A 13,798-nucleotide genomic window follows, 5' to 3' on the forward strand; every position below is an offset into this window, starting at 1 on the left:
ACATATTTTGGAACGTGTCTAGACTAGATTTCTGTCCTGGTGGCAGAAGTAACTCTTGACATATGTTTACACAAGAAATGGATTGTGTCGAGGGTAGTCGGGAAAGCATTTTCAGAATTTGTGCTGTGTGTTTACCAAACAGCTTGGTCTGAATTAGTGCCTGCAGATAAAAAATTATTTTTCTCTGATGAGTAAGATCCACATCACAGGGGGATTGCAACCATGACTTTCAGTTTTAGGAATTTTACAAGCTGAGGTATCTTCCTTACAAAGGCTTTTCCTTAGTTAACCTCACAGATATGGAGCTAAAATGCAATCCACTTAATATCTGGAAAAGTGTTTTATCCACTAGAGGAGTCCTAAAAAAAGATAGATAATCAATCATGACGTGCTAACAAGAAATATCACTGTCTACAGAGACAGAGAAAACACTAGATAAGGAGGAGGAAGGTGTTTTGGAGAAGATTTAGCACTCAAATGGATGTAGCAATGAGGAGCCATTGTGTTCAAAGCCATTAATTGCTGTGGATAAAGGAGGAATGTGTAGCAAAACAATTACGGAAAAAGGATGGAGAAAAGACTGGATGTCTTGATAAGAGCTTGCTTTAGGGAGAGAAGGAAAGGCACACATGTAAGGTGTGGGTTTTTTCGGATGGAGTTAGTAGTGAAAAATAACCCTCAGTTACAGCTCTGCCTAACAGAGATGAAAATGGTCATGTACCAGCTCTAAAAAGCTGAGATTCAAATATTTTAATTTTGTTTGACTTTCTTTCAGACTTGTGGGGAAGGGTTCTAAGTAAAAATTTCTTTCATTAGGTCCACAACTTTTATCTGCAGGACTAGACTGGTTTAATTTGGAATACTATATTTATTGTAAGATCAGATTGAAGTTCAGTTTTAAAACTGATACTCTCACCTTTAGAGTAGCTTCTTCTTAGAGGTTGTGACGCGAACGTTTTGGTCTGTGTCTGCCAGGCTGCTGATTACTGGGGTTTTTTCTGTCTGTGAACAGGGTGGTTGCCACTTGCTGAGATGCTTCAGATCTCTGGAGCTCTTTTAGCACCTGTTTTAGGCTGCTTGTTCCCTTTCCATGATTCAAACCCTTTCAATAAACAGTCCCTTTGAAATTGCTTGCTCTAAGCTCAGTTTCTGGGTGTTTCAAAAGTCAGTCACTTTCTTCTTCTGGCTGCAATTAAGACCTTGAAATTTTTTTTCTAGGATATTGAATTTCAGTGTTTTATCATTTTTCCCCAAAGGAAGGTATGAATGTGAACTGCAGAGAAGTTGTCATTCTGGATTTTGGCCAGAAAGAATGCTTTTCTGCCTGAGTTTAGACATCTGTTTAGATACATTTCTGAATTCAGGCCAAGATTTGTAGCCTGGTTTTGGAGTTCAGTGAACAATAAGTGAAAATCATGCATGAAAATTGTTTTTTTTAAATGTTTTTCTAAATGTGGGAACAATATTTGCCAATAAATTATTCAGTCATTTCCAAGAAAGACTGAGCTTGATGAAGTAACCTTTCATTTAAAAAGAAACAAAGGATGATATCCATTCCTATTATTTGGCCTGCCTAGATTTTAAATTCTTAAAAGTTAATTAGAAGAGAGTTCCTGTGAAACAATGTTCACAAATAACACTATTTCTTTGTAATAGGGCAATAGTGAAGAAGAGTTTATATTTATGAGCTTTTTTGTTTAAATATGTAGGAATATGTACACATCTGTCAACTAACAAGCTCTTGAAAATTACAACTGACAATGATTTTTTAGAAGTGTGGATAATTACTGTGGGAATTATTATGGTAATATACACTTCATTTTGAAAATGTATTGTCTGGTAAAGTGATGGAAACAGGCTATCGAAATTGATATGGATGGTGTGTTGTTCTTTATAAATTAGCTTTTTAATTGATGATGGTTCAGTAGTTGTGGACAAGTGGCAAAGATGACGTGCTTCCCTGCAGAGGTCTATAATTACAAGGTCTCTGAAGAACTATGTTAACAGGTTGAGATGTACTGTCTGTGTAAGCTGACTGTTTCTCATCATGCCATTGGAATTATGAGATACATAATTCATAGTCATTTTGATTGTAAATCAGTGGGACTGGAAAGGACTACATTACTCTCTGTGAAAACATTGTTGTGAAAAGTATTATTCTAGCTTAGTATTTCACATTCAACTACACTCAGTGACTGGCTACAGTAAGTTTGGAATATTAATGAGATGAAGACCATCATCTTTAATTCAGAGGAAACAGCAGGTAGAGTGAAAACACAGTCAACTTAACATTAAAAACTTTAAATGAATTTTTATGCTGATTTTTTATATGTCGATACCTGCAGTATCAGTCTAGTTTTGAATCTGAACTACTCAAATGTTACTAAAGGTAACCTACATTTCCTTGAAACAGTAGGATTTTACATTTTCTGGTTCTCACTTCTTCAATATCTCTATTATTTACTTTCACCAAGAATTTTGAATATAAAATTTGCATCTCTAGGCATACTTGTTTTGACTCAAACCTTCAAAGATTCATATCACTGCATATGATTTGCATGGAGTTTGGTCTTCTAATTCTTCTTTGATGAAAGTGAGGAACATTTTTATATTCAGTGAATTTGTGTAAGATGGTCTTATATAAGACTGAATTCAAATTGTGTTAGGACCTAGAGCATAGCAAATCGTGGCTTACACACACACAGATTTCAATCTAATGTAGGATCCAACCCAGTCTGTGTACTCAGGTAGGAGTGCTGGGAAGTGGTCCCAGGACCCAGTTCAGTGGTTTCACTACAATGTGACTTTAATGATTGTCATTAAGAAAGCATTTCTGGGAAATAGCTTGTTATTATTTTATACCACAATTTTAGAGATTTTCAGATTTTTAAATTTTGTTTTGAGAACAATATGCTAATTTAAACATGTCTTAGTACTAAGATAGAGCCTGAGGCTGTTTGCTTTTCCTTGCATTTGTATTCTCATCTTGTTGGGGCAAGCAGTGATCCAGAAATGTAAAGACAGGCTGTATAACCTATGAGAGCAGCTGAACACAGAAAAATTGGCCAGATACAGCCTAAGATAAGTCACTACATTTAAAACTTCAGCTGTGCTTCTCAGATCAGCCTGAAGTACAAGTTAAGGCCTGTTCTCTGCCAGCTACATGGACAAATTAGGATTCTTCTGAATTGTAGTACCTTTTACTGCTCCTTCCCTCTTGCAAATGTACAGGTGCTGGAGATGTTTCTGCTTCAGATCAGGGGGTCACAGTGTTTATGCATCAGACCAGGGATTCATCATGGAATCATTGAGGTTGGAAAAGACTTCTGAGATGGTTGAGTCCAACTGTAGCACTGCCAAGTCCATCACTAAACCATGTCCCCAAGTGCCACATCTGCATGTCTTAAATACCTCCAGGGATGGTGACTCCACACTTCCCTGAGCAGCCTGTTCAATGCCTAACCACCCTTTCAGTGAACCAATCTTATTGAACAGCCAAGGGAAGGCTTCCCTGGCACAGCTTGATGCCATTTCCTCTTGTTTTGTCTCTGGTTGCCTGTAAGGACCCCACCCCCCCACCTGGCTACAACCTCCTTTCAGGAGAAACAAAGAGGTAATAATAGTGAATAATAAAAAAAAAATTAAAAAGATTTAAAAGAAAGATCTTTATGGTTATATTTCAGATCTTTAGCCATCAGTTCTGTTCCTCCAGATTAAGAAGAGACTTCTGAGAACCCAATTACCACAGAATTGCTGCCCTCCTTTCTGCTGAGCCATAGCTGTTTAGGGGGACAGAAGTATGATGGGGCAAGAGCATTGACTCACAAGTGAAGTTTTACCTCACCCCACTGGGAATTCATCTTGGGGAGTAGGACAGCTGGTCATATCACTGCCAGGGCTCTAAAAGCAGTGTGCAGCATCCGATCAACAAAAGTTTGCCAGATGCTATTGAGATACACATTTTGGCTGACTTTTGGCTATTCTGGGGCCTCTTCCATTTGCAAGTTGACATTCAAGGTAAGGTCAATGTTTGCCTACAAATTCTGCCAAACCTTTCCTCCATCACCATTAGAAGCACACAGAAGGGTCCCAGTTTGCTCTGCCTGATAACCAGTAGGTATCCACTACTGGGTTAAACTTCCCACTTTGTTGTACCTACCGGAGGTGTTTGGTGCAGGCCTCTAGCTGAATGAGTGTGGAGATAGATCACAATTTTATCCAGAGTATCACCTTAAATCTCCCTTTGTACACCTTGGTGTCAACATAAGTGGGCCTAAGTGTGTCTGAGTTTGAGGTTTTCCTGTTTATTCAGTCTCCATTGGATGTACCTCACTAGACAGAGGAAAGGAATTCCCTAGTAACTCTACAGTTAAATATAATTCTTATGAATTGAGAAATATGTGCTTCTGATATCCTTGATATTACCCATATTACACAGTCTCACACCTTTCTGCTATGAGTCTCACCTCATAGCAGAAAAACTGTTCTGCAAATGTATAGTAGCATTGTTGCATCCAGATTTCTCTTCTGCAAGATTCTTTGAATAATATTACAGCTAAGACAGCTAATAGCTAAGAGGGTCTTTCTCTCTCTTTTTCTTTCTTTCTTTCTTTCTTTCTTTCTTTCTTTCTTTCTTTCTTTCTTTCTTTCTCTCTCTCTCTCTCTCTCTCTCTTTTTTTTTTTTTTTTTTTCAATACTGGTTCTTTAAGCAGTTTAATTTTGTGTGGCACTGTAATAGCAAAGTCTGGTATATGGGCTAAAGCTAATTTCTGGAATTGCTGCCAGAGGAAACTCTGAGGCAACAATATGGAAAACATCCTCTCAGTTGTTCTGAATGTAAGCATTGCGCCCTGGAACCCACTGAGATCTCAGCTAGTACTCAATATTTTTTCTGCCTTCAAGCTGTACTTTAGATTGTCCAGATGAAAGCAGATGAGAACATCCAAATGAGGTGGATGTCATGGATAAATGTTGCCCAGACAAGAACAGAACTGGAAGGAAGATGTAGGACTTCATAGTTTTAGGAGGATCTGGAGAAAATTGAGCACTTACATACAGTCTGAGATGTTGGGTTTGCCTGTTAAATGTGAAAATGATGAGTTATTAATGTTCTTCTTAACATGAAATAGCCAAACTGCATTAACTTCTTGAGTGCTTTATTGCAGTGATTAGATAAAGTGTGGCCTTCAGAGTTTTAAGGGAGATGTATGGCACAGTTACATACAGAAAAATAGTCTCCCCATCTGAGTATCAGTGAACAACTCCATCAGGACTGTGCATGTAATTAGCATTGATAAAAATTCTTTCAGTTTTTATGTGTTTGTTTAAAAGAATTGGAATAATTTTTTCAACTAAAAACAGTTGCACTTCTTAAGAAGTGCTTATCTTTAGAAGCTCTTTACAAATGACTTTTTATGTGTACATAGTGAGTATATTAATGCTTTTTTAATGTCCTCGGTCAAGTTGTCCTGAGATCAAATGAGGCAGATGTGCAGAACAAGAGGAATAAGAAGGAATAAAATTTCCATTGAAGTGTCTGAAACTCTTAAAGAATGGGATTTTCCTCAGTAACTGTGCAGGTCCATGCTTAATTTACCTTTTAAAATGCACCTTAAAGATAGGAAGAGCTCCCTTGGAATGGTCATCTGATTGCACTGCCTTAAATGTAGTGGGGGAACACCAAAAGGAGGATTTAGTCCACCAGATTTGTTCATCTATCTTGCACCTGAATTTTAGGCACTCATAAAGTATTCCTAAGTTTCCACAAGCCATTAATTATTGGTTCAGAGAACAAGGACCCTGGAAAGCTCCTGCACAGAGCTCATGTCTTACCAAAATTTGGCACCTAAATTCTCCCTAGGAAGATTTCCTGTTTTTTCTTGAATTGTGTAGGCAGCAGGCACAGATTCAGGAGGTTTGTGTCATTAGGTATCTGCTATTTCAGTGGGTTCCCTTCAGCAGGGCATTATTTCTTCTCCAGTGTTTTCAGAGCAATGAGCTGAGATGAATCTTTTTGCAGTGTCTTGGTGCAGCACTTTAGGGGAGATATTCAATGTTAATATCTGTGATGGCTCTGAAAATCAGGATGAGAATCTTACCTGGCTGTGAGCCAGGTTGCATCCAGGCTGTTCTTCAACTCCCACCTCCTTGTGTGATACCATTTAGGAAGTCTCAATACTAACCATGATCTATCTGTCCTGCTATATATAAAGCAACTGTTATTTTTCTCTCCCAATATATATGTTTGCTGGAAGAATGATAGGACTATTTTAGCATTTTTGGCAGAAAACATAAGAGGTTGCGAATCATGCCACTTAGAGAAACCCTAATGTTAGATGTCTCTCTGGAACAGTCTTGTTTTAAAATCAAGTTCTAGAAAATAGCTTTTTCTTTCTTCAGTTTGTATAAAGTTTCATTACATGTTCTGCTTTTGTGTTTCATGTTGTTATCACAACTAGTTTCTTGGCTGAAAAATCATTTATTCTGGGTAGTAAATGTTTCATTATAGTTAACAATAGTGAGGTTTCTTTCAACATGAGGTGTAATGGAGATACCACTGCCAAGAGAAGTAAAATTACTACTTCCACATTATAAGCCTGAATCGTTGAGGTTTTCTGGCTACCTTTCCATAGCAAGTTTCACTAGTAGCAAAAAAATTAGCAGTTTTCAGAAAGTATGAATATGATAAGAGGCACCTTTATGCCTTATCATCACTATATGCGTGGATTTGTTTCTAGCAACTGTAACGTACATTTGCACATGCTAATCCTCCAAAAAAGAAAAAAAAATAATGCCCCTAAAGTAACATGAAGATTATGGAGTCTATTTAGAAACTTCAGTTACGGAGAGATTTCATCCTCTTCAGTGTTTCTCAAAAACACACTCTACTAATCTATTTTGTCTGATTAGTATCAGATTCAGAGTCTCCTTCTTATTTTCCTAGAAACAGATGTTATCATTTGTGGTGGAATGGAGACATATTCTGGGCATTATGTAACCTCCTTTGGCATTAACTTACGCTACATGTTTTTCCTTCATTTTGCCATAGCATTGTAATTGTACCCAAATGGTTCTCAACATGTTTCCATAGATACTTGACATGTTCAGACTTTGTGCAATGTATGCCTTGGTCTCACAGATAGCTCTTGTTTTTAAACTCTGAGATCTGCTACACCCATAGTTTTCAAATCATAATTGATACTGGTTATAACATAGCAGTTATGTTCACATATTTCAGTGCTGTCCACCAGCTCTTATTTTGTAGCTTGTGATGAATTTTGCAACATCTCTGCTTGCCACTGAAGTGTTCATAGAGTGCTATGGGCTCCCTTAGTGGGAACCCTCTCCACACCAGCAGGTGTTGGGAGGAGAGGTGTGGGACTGAAGGCGAAGGCTGCAGACCAGGCAAGAGAACAGATGATTTGGGAAAGCTGTGTGAACATAAAAGACCTGTGGAGAAACAGCTACATGCTGGAGCCTCCCTAAAGAAAGGCCTGATGTGACACTTCTGTGTTTGCATTAGTTTGAGGTTCTCCTTCAGAAGTTGCTGCTCTGTTTGGGCCCTGCCAATTACCTCCCAAGTTTTTTTAGTTAGCTTGTACCTAACCAGAAGATTTGACACAGCACTTGTAGGCAATTCATTGGAACATATTTTAAATCACTGGGCACAGAGATGTACCTGAATCATTCTTTTGTGCTACCCCAATCTATTTCTGCCTCATGAGATGAAAAGGAAGGACCTGGCTGACATCAAGAACAGACACAAAGTATGCTTTGTACATGCACAGCAGCTCTTTGATTGTCTTTTGTGGAGGGCCTTTCCTCTTCCACGGACTTAATTTCTTGCTGTTTCTTTAAAATCCTACTGGCCAACCTCAGCTGGCAGGGAAGGCAAAGGAGTCAGATTTCTTTTGAAGTAAAGATGATTATTGCTTCAAAAGAATGTCAGCGGGTGGGCTTGCACTGGGAAACGACATTTTATCTGGATGTTTTGAGAGGCTTGAAAACCTCGGGGTTGCAGCTGGAACATATGTAGGAAAGGGTATGCTCTATAAGCCAGGTCAAACAGGCTGAACACCCCAAAAAAGTACAAGAAAACATCTTCCAATCTTCTGGTACGTGTATTTTACAAGCCCTGCTGAGGTGAATGTAGGAGCCTGTGCTGGGAGTAAGCTGGGGCAGCGCTACAAAGAAGCACAGGTGCCCCAACCACTGGATCTGATGGAGCAAATCTGCATCATCCATTTCCATTCATTAACTGTAATTTTTGTCAGTGGAGAAGTACAGGAATTAAGAGATAATTACCTAGTAGTCCCCATCCTCTCAATTTAATGTATAAAATTTCTAGTATGCAGACCTTACACAAGCAGAACAGATTACAGCTGCATGGCCTTCTCATTTCTTTGGCAGGTGTTGCTTATGATAATTTTCCCAAACTTAAAAAAAGAAATTCTAGAGAAAAGGCAAGACATATTTTATCTTAAGTTATTATTAAATACATATATGTATGTTATCTTAAGTAATTTTCATAATTCCTTATTATGCCAAAAAAGTTAAAATACGTTTAAAATAAGTAAACAATTATTTTTGTAATTTTGTAATGGAGACAGTTTGAAAATCTTCAGCCTTTTGTACATACTAAGTGGTGTCTACATGTCAAGAAAGCAAAATTATGAGCATGATCTTTATCAGCTCATGTTGCAAAGGAGACCAGAAGAAAATAAAGCATAACTAGTATGAAAAGAAAATGTCATTTATGAGTTTCTGTGTTTCTAGATTAGAAACTGACATTTTTTTTAAAAATCATCAATAGTTTTGGGTTTTTGAGTTTTTGCTGAACAAAGTAGCAGTTTTGCTGCTAACCAAAGTTAATCTCAAATCTGGCACTCACCCGCAGGCTGTTCTGCTTCAAAACAGAGCATTGGCCAAATACATGCAATAGACTAATGGTTGACTAATACAAATTTTAAATAGAAAAGAAAGTAGTTTTCTCTGTGTGCATACACTTGAAAGGATGTTTCATCCTTTTTGTGTTTATATTCAAGAGCAGATATGCCAGGATAATGGCTCTTTTTCATTGCATTTTGACTCCTGCCAGGGCCACATTTGGTGTTGGCTAACAAAAGTGTTGATGTCAATGCAGCTGTATCAGCTGACTTTTCAGCTGTTCATCTTCAGATTTATGCCAGTGTTTACCTGTAACAATATGCTCAGAAAAGTGAAAGCACTAGGAAGTTCTACTTCCAATTGTGACAGAGACGAGCGTGAAGATTTGCGTGACTGTGGGTTTAAACCACAGCTGACATATACATTCTTTGCATGCAAGTGTATTGATAAATACTGCATGGTGTGCAGGAGGATGCACATTTTTAATATTTGAGCTCAACAGAACATGTTATAGTAGCTGGGCATAGCTGTCTGAAATTAATAGTACATCATTGTGATTTAACTAGAGAATAACAACAATGTCTATTCCTTCTGCAGAATGGCATTAGTTCATGGCAGCATATTGATTTGTGGGCCTTTTATCTAACTCTCCAAGCTTGAAAATTCAGTATCTCTGACCTCTTCCTGTGGTTCATCATGGTTTGCAGCATTCATTTCTTGTAGCATCAGCCTTAAGTATATTGTAAGTAATAAAATGTATCTTCAGGCTCATGATAAATGAGGGCAGGTAGAGGTAGAGTTGTGGGCTGTCAGTTTCTAGGGTAGATATCCATGTCAGAGTTTCCTGTGACCATTGTAGGGGACTGGACTCACTGAGATGCTGCATTCCATTCCTGTGTTCCTGCCAGAATTCCCTGAGCCTTTCTGCAAAATATTCCAGGAGGTTTGATGATTTAAGTAAACTTGCCAAAACCTTTTTTTAACAAGTCCCTTGGAAACAGTGCCTGTAGCTGTCACAAAATTAGTAGTTTAGGCCACTTCAAGAATAACAATTAAAGGTGTTACCAAAAGCAGGTTTTAATATAAATTTGTGAAAGCATGACTTAGAAGTGTTTGATGGCAAGGTTCACTCTATTACTACAGAGATGAAGCATACAGGGAAGTAGAATTATATTGAATTTTGCATGATTTACCCAAGGGCCACAGTAAGGGTGCATGTGGTAAGGGAGATTTCCATGTTGAGTCATGAGTTAATGGAGTGGACCCCCTTGCTTCCCAAACTTCTGGTGTAGCCGACGTGCAACTCAATCCAAACTTCATCTCAGACTTCATCCATGGGGTGGGAATATAAGGGATTTAAGAGGGAAATCCTGCTGTTGGGTCACAAGGTTCAGAATGGACTCCCTTGCTTTCTAAACTTCAGACACAGCCTGGCTGTGGCTGAGTTCAGTCTTGGCCTCAGACCTGGGCAATGGTTTATGTCTGAAGGATTTAGCAGCACTCAATAATTGACTAATTTAATATTTACAAAGTGATTAAATAGAATTAACCTTAATCAAAATGGTAAGTCAGTTATCTGTAGGGGTTTAAATCAATTCTCACGTGCACGCACACAGACACAAAGATGTGTGTATATATGTATGCACAAAGGTGCTTTGTCAGAAGTTCCATTCTGTTTCACTGGAGGGTCAGTGAATTCCTTAGCATTGAATGTCTTGGCATTTCTCAGTGGGAAAGGCTTGAGTGTCAAGGACTGGGAATGTTGGCCCAGGCCAACTCATCAGCTTTTGGTGATAGTCCTCTGAGTACTGCAAGTTGACAGTTTGCAAGCACTGAGTGTCATCTCACTCTGAGGGACATGCTCGTACAGCCTGCCATGATCTGGTAGAACTCAAAGGGCCTCACTTATGACAACTGTTTATAGGGTCACAAGATGACTGGCATTTTTTTCATTAGTCCATTTCCATTCTGACTGTAACCTAAGTGTATATTTACTGAAATTATTCAAAAGCCCAGTTTCAGTGGAATTATGATTCAGGTGGGTAATGTTCCAAGGCTGTTAGGGCATGACTTACTATTTCTCAGTGTCCTCCTTGGTCAGACAGCACATGTCGCTGATATGAACATTGCCACTCCACCTTAGCCATGCAAGGGTTCCTGGTATGGTCAAGGGACATTTCACCACCCAACTCATTACACAAAAGCCAAGGCCTAATTGAGAATTATTGAAATTGTAGAACAGGCTTGAGTAGGTAGAGCAGAGCCCAGGCGGGGTAGGGAATGCACCACCACAGAGGCCCTGTACTGAGTCTGCAGAGGACTGCCATTCTTTTGGGCTCCTTCTCTTTTAGAAAGTCTGGCTTTTCTAACTCTCTATATTATATAATTTTACAGGCATAATATAACATCAAGAATAAAAATTTAGTAGGTAATGTAAAACTTGGACAACAAAGTCCTGTCTCTGCAGAATCAATGGAAAAAGCTTAATCTAATCAATGGGGTCACTTGGTGTGTTTGTACTGGCTGCAGAATATGAGGTGTTCAGGGTTCTCGAGGTGAGCTAACTTGCATGTTCAGAGGACTAGGCTGAGCATGTTAAAGCAAAGCTTCATAGGCCTGATGTATTCATGTCCAGATAGTTTTTGAACCACCCCATGTGAAGACTATCGTGCCATACTCTGCAGAGAAGGCTTGCAGTGACCACTCACTGGCTGCAGTGAGACAAGTCTCAGTTCAGAGCTCTGCTAGAGGACACAGAGCAACCCAGTCTAAAGAGGATTAGGAAGTAATTTTCCATGAAGACAGTAATTTTCCATCCACTATTGACCCTTGTTAGCAAAGAGCTGATCAAGTGAAATATTGGGCCAAATTGTTCCTGTGTGCCTAATGAAGGGGGCTGTGCCCTGGGGCCCTGGTGCATGTCCAGGAGGTCTTACATTCATAGATTTATTGAATCATAGAATGGTTTGGCTTGGTAAGGACCTTTAAAGATCGCTTAGTCCAATACTCCTGCCAGGAGCAGGGACACTCTTCAATGTATCAGGTTGCTCAAAGCCCTGTAACACTTTAAAGGATAGGGCATCTGCAGCTTCACTGGGCAACCTGTTCCAGTGTCCCAACAGACTCACCATAAGAATTTTCTCCCTTATATGTTTCATCAAAACCTATCCTTTTTCAGTTTAAAACCATTACTCCCTGTCCTGTGGCTATTGGCACTGGTAATAATTGTCTTTTCTATAAGTCCCCTTTATATACTGGAAGACCGCAATAAGGTCTCCCTGCAGTCTTCTGTTTTCCAGGCTGAACAACTTCATGTATTCTAGCAGAGCCATTTGGCCTTGTGTTGCTTGATATCCACCCTTCCTGCCACCGTGTATATAGTTGTGGCAGTTGCTAAGCATGTGAGGGATGAGGAAATGCTAAAATAGCAGTGCTTTTCAAACAATAGAAATTAAATAAAAAATAATAGTGCTTATAGCATAGTATGGGACTACTTGCTATTTTTATCCTGATAGTGCTTTTGTACTGCTGCTCCTTGTACATGCATTTGTACATCACCCAGTTTCACAGTTAAGTTAAATTAAAAAGGATGAAGAACAACAGACACATGTGAAGGGATTTGGAGTTACAGATTGCAGAGCTAACAAACCATTCAGATCTGCAGTGCGGTAATTTGTACTGTATTATGGCACACTGGGTTTCAAAGCAATTCATTCTCATTGGCAGAGACAGTTAAATGTTTGTTTCAGCCTGATTATGAAGAAAATGCATAATTTCAGCACTTAGCAGGTGTATTACCTGCCTTTGTTAGATTATCACGTTTTACACTTGGTTCGTACTAATCCTTTTCAGGTTTTATCAAAATAGAAATCAGATACATCATTCTCATTCTTCCCCTTATAAACTGGATGTTATGAAAAGACAATGAAGAAAATCTGGGGGATAAAACCTGGTCTGATACATGACCCTTCATTGTTCAGGATTTTGGCTGAATATATATGAAAAAAAAGCCAATTAAGTTACTAATTTCTCTAACACCAGTGAAGGCATAACTATCAGTAAGTCCAAAGTAACAACATGTCCAACTTCCTTGTTTCCACTTCATTACAAATCTATTCACATTACTGCTGAAAGTGATGGTTTTTAAAATAATATACTTTAAGCAACATAAAACAGCTGCCACCACCTCTCCCCACCCCTCATCAGAATCCCATTCTGCCAGTTAAAGTGCTGTCCCAGGAGACAAGTCTCTGGTAACAGTGCCAGCGCTGACAATTGTCTTGGTTCTCACACAGCAGAAGGCCTTCTAATGTCTTAGAAAAGTGTCAGCATATTAGCTTCCCATTTCCAGGAGGTATTTTGACAAGTCAGTATTGGGGCTGTTTTGAAATTGATTTCTTTCAAAATCACAACAGAATAAATCACTTTCCACAAATGCCAAGAAAGCAGGTGAGTCTGTGCCTGCTGTAAAACTAAAATCTGAAATTTTAGCTAAAATAGTTAAGCAGTCACCTGTTCCTTTTTCCTCTTGCTCTCAAGAAAAAGTTAGAAATCAAAAAATATAGCAAACTAGCATGACTTAAAACTACAGATGTTTAGTGCTTGTACTCCAAAATGAAAGGTTCAGGGTAACTAAGCAGGAATCAGCTATGTAAAAGACAACACTCTGGCTAGAATGGGAATGGAGCAGAAATACTTAAAAGACTTTAGAGTGGCCTTTCCCAGGTGTAGTTAGAACTGCATTCTACTACACAACATGTCCTTGTAGTTCCAGGTTTAGTGATGAATAGTGGAAATTCTGCTCATTTAGGGATCTTTGTCCAGCTATGAAGTAAAGCAGTATACAGAGTTTGTCCCTGTTGGAAAAAGAGAACAAGGGCAAGTTATCTGAGGGTTTATCAGAGGGTGGCAT

The 13,798-nt window shown here is 38.8% G+C and overlaps 1 protein-coding gene across 1 annotated transcript in view; it reads left to right on the forward strand.

Moving 5' to 3' along the window:
* ATP10A (ATPase phospholipid transporting 10A (putative)) overlaps nt 1–13,798 on the forward strand; it is a 110,338-nt gene that overhangs the window by 28,404 nt on the left and 68,136 nt on the right. The gene's annotated exons all lie outside the window — the stretch shown is intronic.

The sequence above is a fragment of the Chamaea fasciata genome, unplaced genomic scaffold (genome assembly GCF_029207755.1).
Source record: "Chamaea fasciata isolate MVZ Bird 193981 ecotype frontalis unplaced genomic scaffold, bChaFas1.0.hap1 SCAF_2, whole genome shotgun sequence".
NCBI lineage: Eukaryota > Metazoa > Chordata > Aves > Passeriformes > Sylviidae > Chamaea > Chamaea fasciata.